The sequence below is a fragment of the Xyrauchen texanus genome, chromosome 5 (genome assembly GCF_025860055.1).
Source record: "Xyrauchen texanus isolate HMW12.3.18 chromosome 5, RBS_HiC_50CHRs, whole genome shotgun sequence".
NCBI classification, from domain to species: Eukaryota; Metazoa; Chordata; class Actinopteri; order Cypriniformes; family Catostomidae; genus Xyrauchen; species Xyrauchen texanus.
In genome coordinates, this window is record NC_068280.1 from 38,553,953 (window position 1) to 38,574,701 (window position 20,749).

Below are 20,749 nucleotides of genomic sequence, written 5' to 3' on the forward strand. Positions count from 1 at the left end.
CAATGAAATATTCTAGAGATAAGCATAACTAGGACCATTTCTATTCACTGACTTTACCATTACCTAACTTTTCCAGGCCTGAAAATAACAATTTTAAAGTTATCTCATATTTCCCGGTTTTCGATGAGCTATAAGTCAAAAGAGAGTGAAAGGGAGTGTTAAGCAAGGAGAGGAAGAGAGAAAACTGACTGAGAGGACAAAAAGAGGACACAATCTGCTGAGACTCGCACAATGGCCTCAAGAGAGGTATCATGAACCGCCATAACAAATAACAGCCTTGGACTCACATAGATGCACATGCACAGAAAAACCTTGAGGACATAAATCGCAGTTCTCAATTTGCATTTAGAAATGAAAACTTGAAAAATAAGCAAGCATTCAATTTGTCTAACTTCAGTAGACATGCAGACAGACCACACAGTGCACAGTAGTGTGTAATTGTTCAATTTATTTTTTTCTTCGGTTACACATGCATTGCATTACAGTATGAACAGTATAAGCAGCTGCCTGAAACTCAAGAAGAACAGCAGAATTTTTCTTTCACGGCATGATCTTACTTAATCAGGAAGCTGAGAGACAAATAAAAAGAGAATAATGTTAATGATAAATGAAAAATTATTTTACATGCAATAAATGTCTACTTACATTTTTAATAATTCTTGGATCACTGTAATACTTTGTACAAACACAGGATTCTGCAGTGTAATATTTTTGTATAATATGACCATAAACTGTTAAATTAACCACAGTCCCGGCAACCTAAATTTTATAAGATGTAATTTCTGTAATATCAGTCCATGGTCTCTTTCTTGCCACAAAATGAAATAATTTCAACTCAAATACATTTTTCATGTCTATTTATTTATTTCATATGTAGCTATGCAATAAGAAGGACATACACATTCAGCTGGTCATAATAGCAAAATAAACCCCTTCACTTTGAGGTCCTGATCATCATGCTATAGTTCATTTTGCGATAACGACCGGTTTATTGTACATTACCCTTCCTTGACCAACAGTGCAACTCTGAGAGTAGTTTTTTTTTTTACAGTTATGGTTAAAGGATTAGTTGACCCAAAAATGAAAATTCTCTCATGATTTACTCACCTTAACCATCCCAGATGTGTATGTTTTTCCTTCTTCAGCAGAACCACAGTAAATATTTTTATATGCACATTTCAGCTCTGTATGCCCATACAATGCATGTGAATGGGTGCCATCAGGATGCTGGCTGTACAACGGTCCAAAAGGCATATTTAGGCAGCATAAAAGTAATCCACATGACTCCGGTCGATCAATTAATGTCTTCTGAAGCAAATCAATAGGTTTGTGTAAGAAACAAATTGATAATTGAAAACGTTTTTAACTTTAAATCGTTACTTATGGCCAGCGCTGTTTGAAATGACTCTTGTGTGACGTACATCCCTCTGCTGTAACGTCACACATCAGCTCCGTGATGCATCAACTGCTAGCAGGAAGCATTTTTTTAGCGCTTGGATAAAATCAATAGGTTTTGTAAAAATTTGCCAAACCTATCAATTTTCTTCAGAAGACATTCATTGCTTGACTGGAGTCATGTGGATTACTTTTATGCTTCCTAAATATCCCTTTTGGACTGTCAAACAGCCAGAAGCCTGATGACAACCATTCAATTGCATCGTATGGGCATACAGAGCTGAAATGTGCTTATAAATATCTTCACTTCGGTTCTGCAAAAGAAGGAAAGACATACACATCTAGGATGGCTTAAAGGTGAGTCAATCGTGAGAGAATTTTCATTTTTGGGAGAACTATTCATTTAAGGATCTGCATTTCCTTTAAGTCTTACCTGTAAGGATAACCATGATATTTTGATCTGAAGATGGAGAGAAGGAAGCTAAAGAAGAACACCACTAAACCGAGCCCAACAAGACAGATAACTGTAAAGAAAAAGGGAGAAGAGAAAAACACAGCGTCACTCTCTTGATTAGCTAACAAATGCTTACACTGATGAAACTCAATTAGTATTCTGCTGCAATGGTCTTCTATAACGGGATTAATCCGTTGGTGAAAATCGTTTTTCATGAACTTTGATCTACGAGCTAATTCCAAACAGCCATCTTAAATTAAGCCATTACTAATGAATGAAACAATCACTACTTAAATGTTTATAAAATGTGCTGCATCAGCTTCTTTCTCCCCGAGATGAGATAGCACCCACGATTTGATAACCTGCTATATCACATTATAAGGTGACTTTAAAGATTAGACAATAATGCCTTAAAACATTGTGCTATTTCAGCAAAGCACAGTACTTGATCAGCAGCTGATGTTATCAAGGGAAATAAAATAAAACAATCACTTGAGGTTGCGCATTACAGTGATTTTTCATGGGCAAGGGGTATTCTTAAGCACAACATTGTCTCTTTAACCAATCAGCAAAAACAATACGATAAAAGACATCAAAGTTCAACATTACTTAATATAGTAATAATAATACGAATAAACAGTACTTCCAGCAAGTGCAAGTAGTTACCAAGCAACGACAATTAAAAACCCATTAAACTCATTGAATATTTTGTGGCTTTTATTCCATATTTGTTAGCTTTGAGGGCATCTAGCGTTCCCAACCTTTTGACCAATGAATTTTCCCATGACCTTTCTAGGCATTTGTACAGATTTTTGGATACAGATTTTTTAAATAATTTTGATTCAGACCAATTTCCAAATTAATCAAAATGTGAAAGTGGATATTTATAGTATAAAATGACTTAAATACTGATCTGTTTCTCACCCACACTTATCACTTCTGAAGATTCTTATGGATTACTTTTATGTGGCATTTATTCGATTTTTGGAGCTTCAAAGTTCTGGTCAACAAACACTCGCATTGTATGGACCTACAGAGCTGAAACATTCTAAACAACTTCTTTTGTGTTCATAAGAAGAAACAAGTTCATTAACATCTGGGATGGCATGAGGGTGAGCAAATGATGAGAGAATTTTCATTTTTGGGTGAACTATACCTTTAAAACTACTAGAGTATATGTACTTAAGATAACATAATTTTTAATTTAATTATTTTTTTTTTTTATATTTCCATTTAAATTTTTTAGTGTTGGAAAACAATTTTTAAGTTTCCATTATTGTGTGAACCTTGTTCTAAATGCTAGTGCAGGGATTCTCTAACTTTGTCAGCCCACGACCCAAATATGACATTTTGTGTTTGAGACTCACACTTACAAAACCGTGCAATATGCTGTTTTTGCTGTATTCGTTAATTTATTTGCTTTTTTATTACTAAAATAATTGTGATATAGACAGGCAGATCATCATTATTATTATTATTATTATTATTATTATTTATTATTATTATATTATAGACTCAAACATCTGACTGAAATTAAACATTTGAACATGCACACAAACACATTGAAAGAAAAAAAACTACTTTTATGGCAAAGTAAATATAGTAGAAAAGATTGAGTACTACATTGATCAGGTTAGTTTAAGCGTGAACTTGAAAATATTAAGTACATTCTACATTTGTCCTCAATTAAAACATGTAAAATTGTATGCTCTAGCTTATAAGTAAATATAATTTAATATTGTTTATTATCTTTACAATGTGACAGCATATATCAATCCTAAAGTAGAAAACCTTGTCATATTTATTTGCTAATTCAAGTACATTTTATTTAACCTTTTGAAGCCAGTGTTCCCAGCATGAACAGGGCTTGAATAATGAATGAGCTTGCATGGTTTTACTGTATGCAAGTTGATTTACACCATTTATTGTTGATTTTGTTGTTACATTTGGTAACTACTTGTTTTGTGAAGTCAAGCACATTTAAAACCAACAGAGTTGCACCAAAGTTCTGTACAGTAAAATGTACATTTTCCCTGTTATTTAAAATATGCATTACTGAAGAAAAAAAACAACAACAAAAACAGGCATTCTCCTTTTAAATTAACTGCAATGTAAACGACAAGATATTCACATGTGAAAATACATTTTAACCTTAGATGTCAAAAATATGTCCGTAAAAAAAAAATCTTAGTAAAAAAAGAAACAAAGAAATGTTCAGAGAAAATGCAGTATAATTTAACAGTAACGTAAAATGTTTTAATAAGTGTTAAATTCCCTTAAGATAAACGTATTCACACCAAATTTACATTTTCAGAAATTAAAGAAATAAAATGTTAAAGTTATGTATTGATCGTTAAAACTACATTTGCACAAGACATTGTGCAAATAATTAAATTGAATTAATCTGGAGTTTAGTAAACTCCAAAGTAAAATTTAGTTTTGTTGCTAGTTCAGTTTACTGCATTAATGACAGCAACACAATTACACTGAAATACACTAACTGTAGAAATGTAAAATGTAGTTTACTTAATCCATTTGTGTTGGGATTTCTATAACTGTAAAAAACGTCTGTAATTTGACAGATAAGAATATAATAATACTACAGTAAACAATATGTGCAATTTGACACTCAAGTATTACAAAAAAAAAAAAAAATGCAATTATCTAATCAACCAATCACATGGCAGTTGCTTCAATGCATTTAGGGGTGTGGTCCTAGTCAAGAAAATCTCCTGAACTCCAAACTGAATGTCAGAATGGGAAAGAAAGGTGATTTAAGCAATTTTGAGCGTGGCATGGTTGTTGGTGCCAGACGGGCCAGGAGCTTTGTGCCCTGGATGTGCATCCCACAAATCTCCATCAACTGCAAGATACTATCCTATCAATATGGGCCAACATTTCTAAAGAATGCTTTCAGCACCTTGTTGAATCAATGCCACGTAGAATTAAGGCAGTTCTGAAGGCGAAAGGGGGTCAAGCACAGTATTAGTATGGTGTTCCTAATAATCCTTTAGGTGAGTGTATTATGTCTAACAAGAACATTAAAATTACGGTGAAAGACAGTTTAAAAAAAAGGATATAAAATTACAATTTAATTAACGATAACAATTATACACTCACCTAAAGGATTATTAGGAACACCTGTTCAATTTCTCATTAATGCAATTATCTACTCAACCAATCACATGGCAGTTGCTTCAATGCATTTAGGGGTGTGGTCCTGGTCAAGAAAATCTCCTGAACTCCAAACTGAATGTCAGAATGGGAAAGAAAGGTGATTTACGCAATTTTGAGCGTGGAATGGTTGTTGGTGCCAGACGGGCCGGTCTGAGTATTTCACAGTCTGCTCAGTTACTGGGATTTTCACGCACAACCATTTCTAGGGTTTACAAAGAATGGGGTGAAAAGGGAAAAACATCCAGTATGCGGCAGTCCTGTGGGCAAAAATGCCTTGTTGATGCTAGAGGTCAGAGGAGAATGGGCCGACTGATTCAAGCTGATAGAAGAGCAACTTTGCCTGAAATAACCACTCGTTACAACTGAGGTATGCAGCAAAGCATTTGTGAAGCCACAACACGCACAACCTTGAGGCGGATGGGCTACAACAGCAGAAGACCCCACCGGGTACCACTCATCTCCACTACAAATAGGAAAAAGAGGCTACAATTTGCAAGAGCTCACCAAAATTGGACAGTTGAAGACTGGAAAAATGTTGCCTGGTCTGATGAGTCTCGATTTCTGTTGAGACATTCAGATGGTAGAGTCAGAATTTGGCGTAAACAGAATGAGAACATGGATCCATCATGCCTTGTTACCACTGTGCAGGCTGGTGGTGGTGGTGTAATGGTGTGGGGGATGTTTTCTTGGCACACTTTAGGCCCCTTAGTGCCAATTGGGCATCGTTTAAATGCCACGGCCTACCTGGGCATTGTTTCTGACCATGTCCATCCCTTTATGGCCACCATGTACCCATCCTCTGATGGCTACTTCCAGCAGGATAATGCACCATGTCACAAAGCTCGAATCATTTCAAATTGGTTTCTTGAACATGACAATGAGTTCACTGTACTAAAATGGCCCCCACAGTCACCAGATCTCAACCCAATAGAGCATCTTTGGGATGTGGTGGAACGGGAGCTTCGTGCCCTGGATGTGCATCCCACAAATCTCCATCAACTGCAAGATGCTATCCTATCAATATGGGCCAACATTTCTAAAGAATGCTTTCAGCACCTTCTTGAATCAATGCCACGTAGAATTAAGGCAGTTCTGAAGGCGAAAGGGGGTCAAACACAGTATTAGTATGGTGTTCCTAATAATCCTTTAGGTGAGTGTATTATGTCTAACAAGAACATTCAAATTATGGTGAAAGACAGTATTTGTGCATTCCTAGAAGTCCCTGTGTGAGCCATCACTTTTCATTGTATTTTATGGAAATGGATGTTTCTTACTTTATTTTTGATCAGTTATGTGGTGTTCTATGTTGTATTTTATGTAGTTTAGTTAACGTTTATTACATTATTTTAGTGTCACATGTGTTACCTGATGGTGTTTGTGTGAGTGACACTGTGCACTGTATCTACATGTGTATTAATTATTGCTCCTGGGAGAGCCACTATTGATTAACTAAGTCATCCTATGGCCTTCTGTTGTTACTACAGTATTTAAAAAAACATATGAAAAAAGCACATGAAGTGTACATCCATAAGTCTAATATATTAAGTTTATAACATTTAATAATATAAACTATAGTGAACTATAAATTTACAGTATTTTACCATAGCTTTTTTTTCCCCAGCATGCTTTGCTTGAACCTGTTTGGAGTGGTGGTGGTGTAGTGGTCTAAGCACATAACTGGTAATCTGGTAATCAGAAGGACACTGGTTCAAACCCCACAGCCACCAACATTGTGTCCTTGAGCAAGGCACTTAACTCCAGGTTGCTCTGGGGGGATTGTCCCTGTAATAAGGGCTCTGTAAGTCGCTTTGGATAAAAGCGTCTGCCAAATGCATAAATGTAAAAAAAAAAATAAAAAATGTAAATGTAACCTCGATTGGGAGAGATAATTTTAAAATGAAGAACTATTTTATGTGTTTTTGTGCAAGAGATTTGTAAGCATTTATGTTAAGATTTAGAAGAGTTTCTGTTATGGTGGAGTTTTGGAAGTTACCACTGTTTTGAAGAGTCGAGCTTGAGCTTAAAAGCTCCTGAATTGTAAAGTTTCTAAGTCTTAAAATAATAAGTCTACATAAGTTTAAAATGCATAGTGGAGTTAACTACTATAACTCTTAGGGTTAAAAAAAAACTGAAATGTATGTGTTTGCAAGGCACGGTAGCTTAAATTAATGGTCTTTCAATTTCAATTTAACAAATTTCTTAGTTTATTGTTGAAACACCTATTTCAATTTGCAGTCTAAACATGTTAATTCACTTCATGGTCTAAAACTACTATTTCAGTTTATGGTAAATGTTTGGTATCCTGTGCTTCAATACATTTACCGTTAAGTTACTTTTGTTTTCTTTTACAGTGTATTACACTTTTAAAAGCATGGCTTGTTTCAGTGCTATTACATTTAGCAATGTTGCAATTTCTGCGTGGAAATGTTTTCTATTCTTTATTTTGTTTGTTTTTTTAAGTAAACCCCACTCAACTATTTTCCCTCCATTTGTCAAAAATTCATCAACCGAAATATTTTGATGACTCAGCCTGCACTCATGGGCATGTCCAAATTTGTTGTCCCATAACATTTTCTAGAATGAGAATTTCCCCTTCTTATCAGCTGTGTTTATGGTAAAAGCACCTTTAATATGTAGCTCTAACCCACAATTCTCTGTTTTACAATAATTAACAGAATTGTATGGTACCAAGACCAAAAACCTTTGTGATACCATAAGCCTTTTTTGTTAGCCAAAGCTCCTCAAGATGGTAGAAAAGGCAATGTTCTATGTGTGTACATGAGAGTCAGTGGCAGCTGTTGTTTTGCTGAATGAGAAGCTAATCAGAGCTTAATCAAAGTGTGTTAACCTTCTCAAAAGAGGGGCACCTCCAATTACACCACACTGCCAGCACTGGTGCTCTCCAGTTTAGTCATCCAGAAACACTCTTATACTGAGATCACACCCTCAAAATATACACACTCACAAATCATGGCAGTCTTATGCAGCTTTTAATTTAAAATTGTACTATCTACTGAACTTCCCTAAAGACTTGTTTTTAAGGCTCCATATGACAATGTTTAATCTGAGACCTTGATGCTCAAGTCTGTACTCATTTCAACGAAGCATTACAAAGGATTTCCAATAAGATGTGCCATAGTATCCTTTATGTGTGAAAATATGTGACATTTAAAAGTGGCTAAACATTTATTTTCAGGGTCGTCTGTTTCATGGGGTAACTAATGTGATTTTGTGGATTAATGGTGGATTGGTGCAATCACATTTGGCTGACTTCCTATTACTGGATTGAACAGCTTGCTGCAAATGTTTATGTGGAGGGAGTGACGTTTGAAACTAAACTTTGCTACTCTGACAATCCTCATTTACTCTAACATCTGCCTTTCTTAAAATGCTTTGTGTTTCCATGACAACAGCTAGGTTTGATCAACCACTGACTGTGAAAATCTTATTTAGCATAGTAGCAATTAATGTAGTGATAGAAGCACCATAGAATTGTAGCAATTAACAAAGAAGCACCACGTAGCAAGTGTGTGACTGCTTTTAATCTAAATAAACATGCAAATCTGATTCGAAATTGTAATCAAAACACAATATTTAGGTAATTTATGCACAGAGTTGGGTTGTAGACTACATTTAATCTCGATTATGTAGCAGAAGACTTTGACTTTTAGATGAAAAATAGTTGTTTGATTTCTAAAGGAGTCTAAAATGGGATTTAAATGAGTTTTTAATAAAAAAAAATGCAATCAATAATCCAAAAATCATCAATAATCCAAAAGTAATCAGGTTAGATTATCTAAAAGTATTGATAACAATTTTAATTGTGTAATTTGTAATCAGTATCAAATTACATTTTCAAAGTAATCTACCCACATTTTTGATGCATAATCAATTTTCTTTTTATCAATATCAATATTTTAGATTCAAATTTATATTAATGTATATCGAAAGTGTATATCTTAGGTCTTGTAACTAGTAAACATTTCTTTTTAAGTTTTCAAATGTTCTTTTTTTTTTGTAATCACATTTTTGTCTTCACTAATTTATTGTAAAAGTACAAATGTTCAGGGGCCTGGGTAGCTCAGCGAGACTACCACACCTGGAGTCGCGAGTTTGAATCCAGGGCATGCTGAGTGACTCCAGCCATGTCTCCTAAGAAACCAAATTGGCCTCACATGGGTTAACCTCCTCGTGGTCGCTATAATGTGTGGTTCTCGCTCTCAGTGGGGCGTGTGGTGAGTTGTACATGGATGCTGTACATGCGTGAAATAGCGTGAAACCTCCACACGTGAAACCTCCACACGTGTCATTTTAGCGTGAAACCTCCACACGTGTCATTTTTCAACAAGCCACGTGATACGATGTGCAGATTGACGCTCTCAGGCACGTTGGCAACAGAGATTCGTCCACCGCCCCCCGGATTGTGGCAAGTCACTATGCCACCATGATGACTTAAGAGTGCATTGGGAATTGGGCATTCCAAATTTGGGAGAAAAGGGGAGAAAAAAATAGAACAAATGTTCCATGTAATCTCTCAATTAATTTGTGATCAAATCTGCATGGATAATAATTTTAAAATGAGTATCATTCCATTTAAATTAGTTTAAGATTAGATATTGTGGACTGAAATGGTCAAAAAAAATTTTTTATCAACCAAATACCTTAAGTGCCACTAGAAGATATAGTCTGTCATATAAACAATATCAACATGTTACACTATGAGTGATGTGCAGTGATGTTCATAATAATCCTGCTCCGACGGACCTGTTGGCATAATCAGAATGAGCTTTATTGCCAAGTATGCTTACACATTGTAAAACAGTTAAAGGATGGGAAAGGAGGAGGCGAGAACCGGCTTGACGATATAAATCATAGTTTAATGGAAAACTTAAAAGACAACACAAACACACATGACGGACATGTCTAACGATCTCTCTCTCCCGCACAGCCCTCTGCAGTCGACCTTTAAACCTCACGGAGGCATAATTAGCCTAATACGGGACCGGGTGTGTAGGATCACGACCCGGCCCCGCCCTCCGCCCTGCCACATTCCTCCCTCGTTCTCTCAGGCTGGGGAGCCCCGGCCTGACGTACATCCCCCCTTTCCCTGGGGAGGGCGCGCCTTCCGCGCTGACTGCCGGCAGGTCATCCCCATCTACCTGGACGAGGGAGGGGACAAGGGGAGGGAAACAGAAATGATTAAAATGGGAGGGTACTCCTGTAACAGTGTAGTACCCCCCCAAAAAACTATACAATTTAAAAGAGGATAAAGGCCAACGCAGAGCGACAGTGAGAGAGAGAGAGGAGAGAGAGATGCAAAAAAAAAAAAAAAACTTACTCGCCAGTTCTCAGATACGCCGCAGCTTGTTCCTCGGCCACTCCTCCACCCTTTGTCGGACGACAGCCGCGCCTCTCCGGGCGGATCCGAGGCAGTCCTCCAGCCCCTGGCGGACGGAACACCCCGCCGCGTTCTCGGGGACTAGAAGGGGTCTCCCCCGCCCCTGGCAGCGGTTCTCTCGCTCCAGGCGGTCGGCAGTGAGCCCCTCCCCGCTCGCGGTCGGCGGTCTTAAACCCCGCCGCGTTTCAGCGGCCGGTAGGCGACTCCTCCGCCCCTGGCAGCGGTTCTCTCGCTCCAGGCGGTCGGCTAGGAGCCCCTCCTCCCCTCGCGGTCGGCGGCCATCGTCCTCGCTCAGGTGGCTGGGCTCCTCGTCCCCGGCAGATGGCCGCGGCTGCTCCGTTGGGGTGGATGGTAGTGGCGAGAACTCTACTACGGCGTATCCCTCCTCCTTCCCGGGTTTCAGCACCAATGTAAAACAGTTAAAGGATGGGAAAGGAGGAGGCGAGAACCGGCTTGACGATATAAATCATAGTTTAATGGAAAACTTAAAAGACAACACAAACACACATGACGGACATGTCCGCTAACGATCTCTCTCTCCCGCACAGCCCTCTGCAGTCGACCTTTAAACCTCACGGAGGCATAATTAGCCTAATACGGGACCGGGTGTGTAGGATCACGACCCGGCCCCGCCCTCCGCCCTGCCACACACATACAAGGACATTTTCTTGGTGACAGAGCATCTAGTGCACAAAAAACACAATGACAAAAACAGAGCCAATAATAAAAAATAGAATAAAAATATAAAGTTAATAGAAAATATAAGTATATATAGAAATACACAATAAGATGTATGTGCGTGTGTGTGTGTGTGTGTGTGTGTATGTGTGTGTGTGTGTATATATATATATATATATATATACACACACACACACACACACACACACACACACACAGGGTGTAACGGTTCAAATTTCTCACGGTTTTAGGATCATGGTTTCGGTGCGGTTCAGTATTTGCTATGTTCAGAAAATAAATATTACTTGAAAGAATACTCTATTTGGTAAACACTTCAACAGGTTTGCCCTTAATATAAATCATGGTTTTATAACAGTTACCATAGTTTAATCATGGAATTTATAGTAAAACCATAGTAACCACAAAGGTTACTGTCATGGTTACAATATATAGTAAAATCATGATGACTATATGAAACTGCAGTTGTACTGTTATAAAACCATGGTTAATTGTATAAAAACATGAGTTTTGCTCAGATTACTACAGGTTCATGGTTACTACAATAATACTATAGGAAATTATGGTTAATTTTCATCAGGGTCCTTAACTAAAAAATATTTATCTAATTACTGAATCAACATTTAAAATGAATAACTGTTCTTTAATTTTACATGCATAAACAAAGTGGATTTAAATATGTTCAACATTCAGAATCTGTACATCACTATAAAAGGAATAACCTTGATATTAAAATGGATACAAGAAGAGATGTTGTGATAATGTGGCTCGGGTTTTTTAATCATACGTGGAAATCCCATATATAGCAATGAACAGCACTTTAGTTATTGTTTCATGTCTGTCTGAATTAGCACTTTCTACAGTTTCTGCTCACCTGCGGCTCATTCTTTCTCCGGGTAATATCGGCCTAAATGATTAATCATGTATCAATGTATTACTATAACGGTATTTTAAAGCCATTAATCAAAGCGCATTATTGATGCTCACATGCTCGATAGATTACAGCCACACAAGGAAATAGGAAGAAATTGTGTGCGAGTTTTAAACCCTTGCTCGCATTTTTTACATAAATTACCATTATACGGCACTTGCGTCGAGCGATGTTGGCAAACAGTGCCTGTTTTGTAAAAATGTTTTGATCATCGCTGTTGTAATTGACTGTAAAAAGAACATGTTTCCAGAAAGGAGAAACGCATGGGACATCTCTCTCAGTGAACGTTTTCTCCACTTGACATTTTTAACTACACACAACTTGTGCAGAACGGTGATGTCATCAAGTTGACCCACATGAAACACAGGTGGGGCTTGTTTTTACAGAGCCATACAGATGCATTAGAGGAGGTTGTAACTGTGCCTGTGTATCTGACACTTTGTTTCCTTCACCAAAATCTGTGCTCAAGATGCGTCATTAAACTTGAGGTGAACCGCGGTGCCAATGCTTACCGAACCGTGGGTGGCAAACCGTACGGTTTGGTTTTTAACGAGAACCGTAACACACCTAACACGTGTGTATGTACATATACAAATCTGTTATATACAGATGCAAGGAAATGTATGGCAGAAGAGGTAGGATATGTTGGATGAATATAAAAAGACTAAGCTGTGTATTGCATATAATTATTGCTCAATGAGGCAGTTTTAACCATTCATGAGATGATAGACTGTGGAAAAAACTGTTCTTGTGCTCGACGGTTCCAATAGCGTCTGGCTGCAGACTTGCACTCTCAGACTTGCACGCTCAGACACGAGCGCTTCCGCTGCAAGTGACGTCACTTGCACGCTCAGACACTAGCGCTTCCGCTTCAGCGTAAACTATTGACTTGTTAAAAGTTTAAATAATGTAAATCGCTGGTACAATTTTCTGAATTGGCTGCAAAATGACAATTTTATTATTATTATTATTACTGAACAAAACGAGCTAATGCCTGTCAGTCTAACTCTGTTTACTTTAAACAAAGACTGGCTGTGTCGGATTGAGAACAGATCATTCAAAAATCGTTACGTAAACATTATATATATATATATATATATATATATATGCTTTTTCGTTACATGATAACATTTTTACATTTTACCTTAATATACGCTATTTTTTATCTCTGATACAAATAAAAAGCCTAACAACCACTCACGGTATTAAATACATAAAGGAAACTATTTAATAGAGTGCTATTACATGGTTTGCACGTTGAACCCAGTGTAGTTCAATAGCGTTTGGACCGTCCCGTCCTGTTTTAATGTCTACATTTTTTGTAAAATACGTACTGTAAAATACATGCAATATTCGGTCATTCGACCTTGCATCTCAGTTCAGTTCAGCACAGCTCATTACATTAGCGGAAGCGCTTGTGTCTGAGCGTGCAAGTCTGAGCGTGCAAGTCTGACAGTGCAAGTCTGCAGCCAGACCCTTCTCGACGGTTCTGGTGATCAGTGCTCTGTAGCACCATCAAGAAGGTAAAAGTTTAAAAAGGGGGCTGTGTGAGTGGGGTCCACAGTGATTTTGTTCAGCCCTTTTCCTCAATCTGGAAGTGTACAGTTCTTGAAGGTAGGGCAGGGGGCAACCAATAATCCTCTCAGCAGTCTGAACTGTCCTTTTGTAGTCTTCTGATGTCCGATTTCATAGCTGAACCAAACCAGACAGTTATTGAAGTGCAGAGGACCGACTCAATGACTGATGAGTAGAACTGTATCAGCAGCACCAGTGGCAGGTTGAACTTCCCCAGCTAACAAAGGAAGTACAACCTCTGCTGGGCCTTTTTCACAAAGTCAATGTGGGGGTCCCACTTCAGGTCCTGTGAGATGTTAGTGCCCAGGATCCTGAATGACTCCACTGCTGCCACAGTGCTGTTTAGAATGGTGAGCGGGGTCAATGTTGGGGTGTTCCTCCTGAAGTCCACCATCATCTCCACTGTATTGAGCGTGTTCAGCTCCAGGTTGTTGACTGCACAAGTGAGCCAGCCATTCAACCTCCCTTCTGTAAAGAGACTCATCGTCAACTTGGATAAGGCAGATGACAGTAGTGTCATCTGCAAACTTCAGGAGCTTGACAGAGGGGTCATTGGCAGTGCAGTCATTTGTGTACAAGGAAAAGAGTAGTGGGGAGAGAACACATCCCTGGGGGGCACCAGTGCTGATTTTACATGTGCTGGAAGTGAATTCCCCCAGTCTTACTAGCTGCTGCCTGTCTGTCAGAAAGCCAGTGATCCACTGACAGATAGATATGGGAACAGAGAGTTGGTGTAATTTAGTCTGTAGAATAACTGGGTTGATGGTTTTGAAAGCCAAACTGAAGTCCACAAAAACGATCCTTGCATATGTCCCTGGTCTGTCCAGATGTTGCAGGATATGATGCAATCCCACGTTGACTGCATCACCCATAGACCTGTTTGCTTGATAGGCAAATTGAAGGGGAGCTAGAAAGGGCCAGTGATATCCTTCAGGTGGGCCAACACCAGTCTCTCAAATGACTTCATGACCACAGACGTAAGAGCGACGGGTCAATAGACATTGAGTCCTGTGATTTTGGGTTTCTTTGGACAGGAATGATGGAGTGTTTGAAACAGCAGAGAAATTCCCACTGCTCCAGTGATCTATTGAAGATCTGTGAGAAGATGGGGCCAGCTGGTCAGCACAGGATTTTAGGCAATTGGGTGAAATACCATCTGGGCCCAGTGACACAACACACCTCCTCTTCACAGATATTAAGTGCAGGTTGAGCAGTAGGAGGGGGGGAGGAGGGGAGTTGCAGGGGGTGTTGTTGTTTGTGTGAAGTGAAGGTAACAGCGGGTGTAGTGTGTGAGACTGGGCATTTCAAATCTACAGTAGAACAAGTTCACTAGTGGTCTAAGCACATAACTGGTAAACTGGTAATCAGAAAGACACTGGTTCAAACCCCACAGCCACCACCATTGTGTCCTTGAGCAAGGCACTTAACTCCAGGTTGCTCCGGAGGGATTGTCCCTGAAATAAGGGCTCTGTAAGTCACTTTAGATAAAAGTGTCTGCCAAATGCATAAATGTAAATGTAAATTTGCACCACCCGCCTTCTATTCGTATCTTTGCATTTACTTTGTATGTAATCGCGCTGTGCGAAATGCTCGCTTCGTGCTGTATATGTGCCTCCCACTTTTTAAGGGACCAAAAGTAATGGGACAATTGGCTGCTCAGCTGTTCCATGGCCAGGTGTGTGTTATTCCCTCATTATCCCATTTACAAGGAGCAGATAAACGGTCCAGAGTTAATTTCAAGTGTGCTATTTGCATTTGGAATCTGTTGCTGTCAACTCTCAATATGAGATCCAAAGAGCTGTCACTATCAGTGAAGCAAGACATCATTAGGCTGAAAAATCAAAACAAACCCATTAGAGAGATAGCAAAAACATTAGGTGTGGCCAAATCAACTGTTTGGAACATTCTTAAAAAGAAAGAACGCACCAGTGAGCTCAGCAACACCAAAAGACCCGGAAGACCACGGAAAACAGCTGTGGTGGATGACCGAAGAATTCTTTCCCTGGTGAAGAAAACACCCTTCACAACAGTTGGCCAGATCAAGAACACTCTCCAGGAGGTAGGTGTATGTGTGTCATAGTCAACAATCAAGAGAAGACTTCACCAGAGTGAATACAGAGGGTTCACCACAAGATGTAAACCATTGGTGAGCCTCAAAAACAGGAAGGCCAGATTAGAGTTTGCCAAACAACATCTAAAAAAGCCTTCACAGTTCTGGAACAACATCCTATGGACAGATGAGACAAAGATCAACTTGTACCAGAGTGATGGGAAGAGAAGAGTATGGAGAAGGAAAGGAACTGCTCATGATCCAAAGCATACCACCTCATCAGTGAAGCATGGTGGTGGTAGTGTCATGGCGTGGGCATGTATGGCTGCCAATGGAACTGGTTCTCTTGTATGTATTGATGATGTGACTGCTGACAAAAGCAGCAGGATGAATTCTGAAGTGTTTCAGGCAATATTATCTGCTCATATTCAGCCAAATGCTTCAGAACTCATTGGACGGCGCTTCACAGTACAGATGGACAAATACTCAAAGCATACTGCGAAAGCAACCAAAGAGTTTTTTAAGGGAAAGAAGTGGAATGTTATGCAATGGCCAAGTCAATCACCTGACCTGAATCCGATTGAGCATGCATTTCACTTGCTGAAGTCAAAACTGAAGGGAAAATGCCGCAAGAACAAGCAGGAACTGAAGACAGTTGCAGTAGAGGCCTGGCAGAGCATCACCAGGGATGAAACCCAGCGTCTGGTGATGTCTATGCGTTCCAGAATTCAGGCTGTAATTGACTGCAAAGGATTTGCAACCAAGTGAAAGTTTGATTTATGATCGTTAATCTGTCCCATTACTTTTGGTCCCTTAAAAAGTGGGAGGCACATATACAAACTGTTGTAATTCCTACACCGTTCACCTGATTTGGATGTAAATACCCTCAAATTAAAGCTGAAAGTCTGCAGTTAAAGCACATCGTGTTCGTTTCATTTCAAATACATTGTGGTGGTGTATAGAGCCAAAAAGATTAGAATTGTGTCGATGTTCCAATATTTATGGACCTGAATGTATGTCTTTGACATTTAATTTTCATGTGAAAAGCTGTTGTTTATATGCTGTATTTTTGCTTATAACTTCATGAAAAATAAACTCAACATAAAATATCACATAAAAATGCTGAGGCAATTAACTTTCAAACTAGCCCACACACAAGGTAATCGGATGATTAAATCATTAGATAATCCACACAAAGCAGTGTTACATATGGCCACCAGGAGATACACTCATTGAGTAAAAAAGGCACTCATTCTGTGAAATCTCAGTCAGCGATATGCCATACTATGCAAACCTTTAGTCATTGTTGTGTTTGGAAATGTAATTAGTTCTTATGAACAATTATTAGCTTTTGGACACTTGGAGATGTTTTTGGACACTGTGGTAAATTATTTTTGTAAAGCTATAACTATATTTTGATTGCTTTGTCGTATCAACATAAAATCTTTCTCAGTTACAGTTGACATTATTGAGAACTAAATAAAAGCTTAAAATAAAAAACATTCGGAGCCACCTTATTTATACCAAGAGCTATATCATATTAAATCAGAAAATAAGAAAAAACAGTGACAGTGCCACCTATTGGTCAAAAGTTAAAATGAAATGAATTGCTATATTACCATTTCTATGTATTACATTTTTATTACATCTTTTCTTAAAATTATTATCAGTAATGTCCAATAATATTTCCTTGTACGCTGATGGTTTGCTTGGCCATGTCATTGCAGCTTGTTGTTTTTATTTATGCAGACCAAACCATCTTACATATCATAAAATAAATAAAAAATAAACAAATAAAATTATAATGCTTTAGCTCTATTTTATGCGCTAACAAGGTTTCTGAATAATGCTTTAACAACATGACACAATAGCATCACAGCTATTTTATTATTAATATTATTATGCCCTAAAACTGATCATGCAGACCAAACCGTAAGGCCTGGAGACTTGAAACTTTCAGGGTATTGACATGAAATTTTGGGTGTCATTGAAACCACAACTTTTTGTTTTGATAAAGTTATTTTTAATGATTTTTCAGCAGTTTCTTAGGCTGGGAGTCTCAAACTATATTATTCAAAAATTTGAAAAGTTTTTTACAATGATGCCAAACACTTTTTTTTTGTCAAATTATAAGCCTTTAATTTTGGGTATACCATTGAAACATTGTAGTTGGATAGTGTAAATTAAAGCCACATGAAACATACCATTTACAGGTGAAACTCGAAAAATTAGAATATCGTGCAAAAGTTCATTAATTTCAGTAATTCAACTTAAAAGGTGAAACTAATATATTATATAGACTCATTACAAGCAAAGTAAGATATTTCAAGCCTTTATTTTTATAATTTTGATGATTATGGCTTACAGCTTATGAAAACCCCAAATTCAGAATCTCAGAAAATTTGAATATTGTGAAAAGGTTCAGTATTATAGGCTCAAAGTGTCACACTCTAATCAGCTAAACACCCGCAAAGGGTTCCTGAGCCTTTAAATGGTCTCTCAGTCTGGTTCAGTTGAATTCACAATCATGGGGAAGACTGCTGACCTGACAGTTGTGCAGAAAACCATCATTGACACCCTCCACAAGGAGGGAAAGCCTCAAAAGGTAATTGCAAAAGAAGTTGGATGTTCTCAAAGTGCTGTATCAAAGCACATTAATAGAAAGTTAAGTGGAAGGGAAAAGTGTGGAAGAAAAAGGTGCACAAGCAGCAGGGATGACCGTAGCCTGGAGAGGATTGTCAGGAAAAGGCCATTCAAATGTGTGGGGAGCTTCACAAGGAGTGGACTGAGGCTGGAGTTACTGCATCAAGAGCCACCACACACAGACGGGTCCTGGACATGGGCTTCAAATGTCAAGCGTCTTACCTGGGCTAAAGAAAAAAAGAACTGGTCTGTTGCTCAGTGGTCCAAAGACCTCTTTTCTGATGAGAGCAAATTTTGCATCTCATTTGGAAACCAAGGTCCCAGAGTCTGGAGGAAGAATGGAGAGGCACACAATCCAAGATGCTTGAAGTCCAGTGTGAAGTTTCCACAGTCTGTGTTGGTTTGGGGAGCCATGTCATCGGCTGGTGTTGGTCCACTGTGCTTTATTAAGTCCAGAGTCAACGCAGCCGTCTACCGGGACATTTTAGAGCACTTCATGCTTCCTTCAGCAGACAAGCTTTATGGAGATGCTGACTTCATTTTCCAGCAGGACTTGGCACCTGCCCACACTGCCAAAAGTACCAAAACCTGGTTCAATGACCATGGTATTACTGTGCTTGATTGGCCAGCAAACTCGCCTGACCTGAACCCCATAGAGAATCTATGGGGCATTGCCAAGAGAAAGATGAGAGACATGAGACCAAACAATGCAGAAGAGCTGAAGGCCGCTATTGAAGCATCTTGGTCTTCCATAACACCTCAGCAGTGCCACAGGCTGATAGCATCCATGCCACGCCGCATTGAGGCAGTAATTAATGCAAAAGGGGCCCAAACCAAGTACTGAGTACATATGCATGATTATACTTTTCAGAGGGCGACATTTCTGTATTTAAAATCCTTTTTTTTTATTGATTTCATGTAATATTCAAATTTTCTGAGATTCTGAATTTGGGGTTTTCATAAGCTGTAAGCCATAATCATCAAAATTATATCAAATAAAGGCTTGAAATATCTTACTTTGCTTGTAATGAGTCTATATAATATATTAGTTTCACCTTTTAAGTTGAATTACTGAAATTAATGAACTTTTGCACAATATTCTAATTTTTCGAGTTTCACCTGTATGCATACACTATGAGTTCATTAAGTGGTTGAGGTCTATGGTCATTGTTCATGATCATAATATGTGGGTTTAATATATTGCTGCTTTTTGGTTTCATGCACCAAACATCTGTACCACCAGTCTGCTACAAATCCACTAACCTCATGTTGTGAGCAGTTTTGAAGCACACCCGTCTCCTTATTTTTATCCTTAATATATTGGCTTGTGAACTGATCATTCATAGTCTTTGTACTGGAAAATATTTAGATTGTCACTTTGACAGTTTTCATGAGTTTACTTATATTTTATTCCCCCCTAATGGCACAGCATACAATGATTTGCCTTTGGCTATGAATTAAATATATTTTTTATGATAATAAGCCAAATAAGATCCTCCATCAGCTTTCTTTAAAAATGCTTTTAATGTGTTATGCCTTTTAAACATCCCAAACATAATAATTTGCCTTAAAAATGAATGATCTTACATACATTAAAGGAATATTCCACGTTAAATTCAAGTTGCCCTCTACATACAGCATTTGTGGCATCCCCAAGTTCTAAAACCACAGAAATGTACAGTACTTTCAGTGGAAGTCTATGGTAAACCATTGTACATTTGCCCCATAGACTTCCATTAAGTTCATAACTGTGGATTGTGCTTTTATTTATTAATGAATTATTATTTATTTACAAAATATTTGTACTGCATTAAACACAAATAGACACTAGCTCTTACACTATTTTTGAGGGCAGTGCACAGTATTTTTCTCCATACAGGTAAACCCCCTCTAACCATGTCGGAAAAATCAATATCCATTATTCTCAGAAATGGTGTTGTATTACCCAGGTATTCGACAGCACATTGGTATGATTGCATACAAATAGTGGAATGTGTTCTGTTAAGTAAGGACCCATAATCAAGCTTGAAGTGACTCCATCAGTGTTGTAATGTTTTATAGTTTTGCAGGGCTTCAAATATATGCAGTCAAATAGACTTATGTTTAAATGTCAGCTCATGCTTTTGCAGATGCTGTTCCCAATGGAAAAAAAATCTCTACTTTGTGTCACATTATAGCTTCTGGATGAACCTGACATGTGACGAGATGTGTCCAGTGCATATGTTGAGGCTGCACGTTACCTCAATGTTCACCAACTACAGACACATCAGCTTTAAGCTCTATGCTAGACTTGATCAGTACAATGAGAGATTTTGTATCCCACTTGTAAACAATATTTGTTTACAAGTTTAAACAATATTTTAATATTGTAAACAATATTTGTTTACATTTATTTTTCACCATATCCCAATTAAATGAATTTACATAAAT

General features: G+C 38.2%; 1 long non-coding RNA gene across 1 annotated transcript in view; it reads right to left on the reverse strand.

Annotated features, from left to right (window-relative positions):
- Window positions 1–433: 433 nt before the first annotated feature.
- The window catches only part of LOC127644058 (uncharacterized), a 28,441-nt gene continuing 8,125 nt past the window's right edge, over window positions 434–20,749 (reverse strand). The window contains exons 3-4 of the long non-coding RNA XR_007970617.1: window positions 1,829–1,919; window positions 434–569 (exon numbers count right to left, since the gene is read on the reverse strand). This is a non-coding gene — a long non-coding RNA (uncharacterized LOC127644058). The remainder of the gene's footprint in view (window positions 570–1,828; window positions 1,920–20,749) is intronic.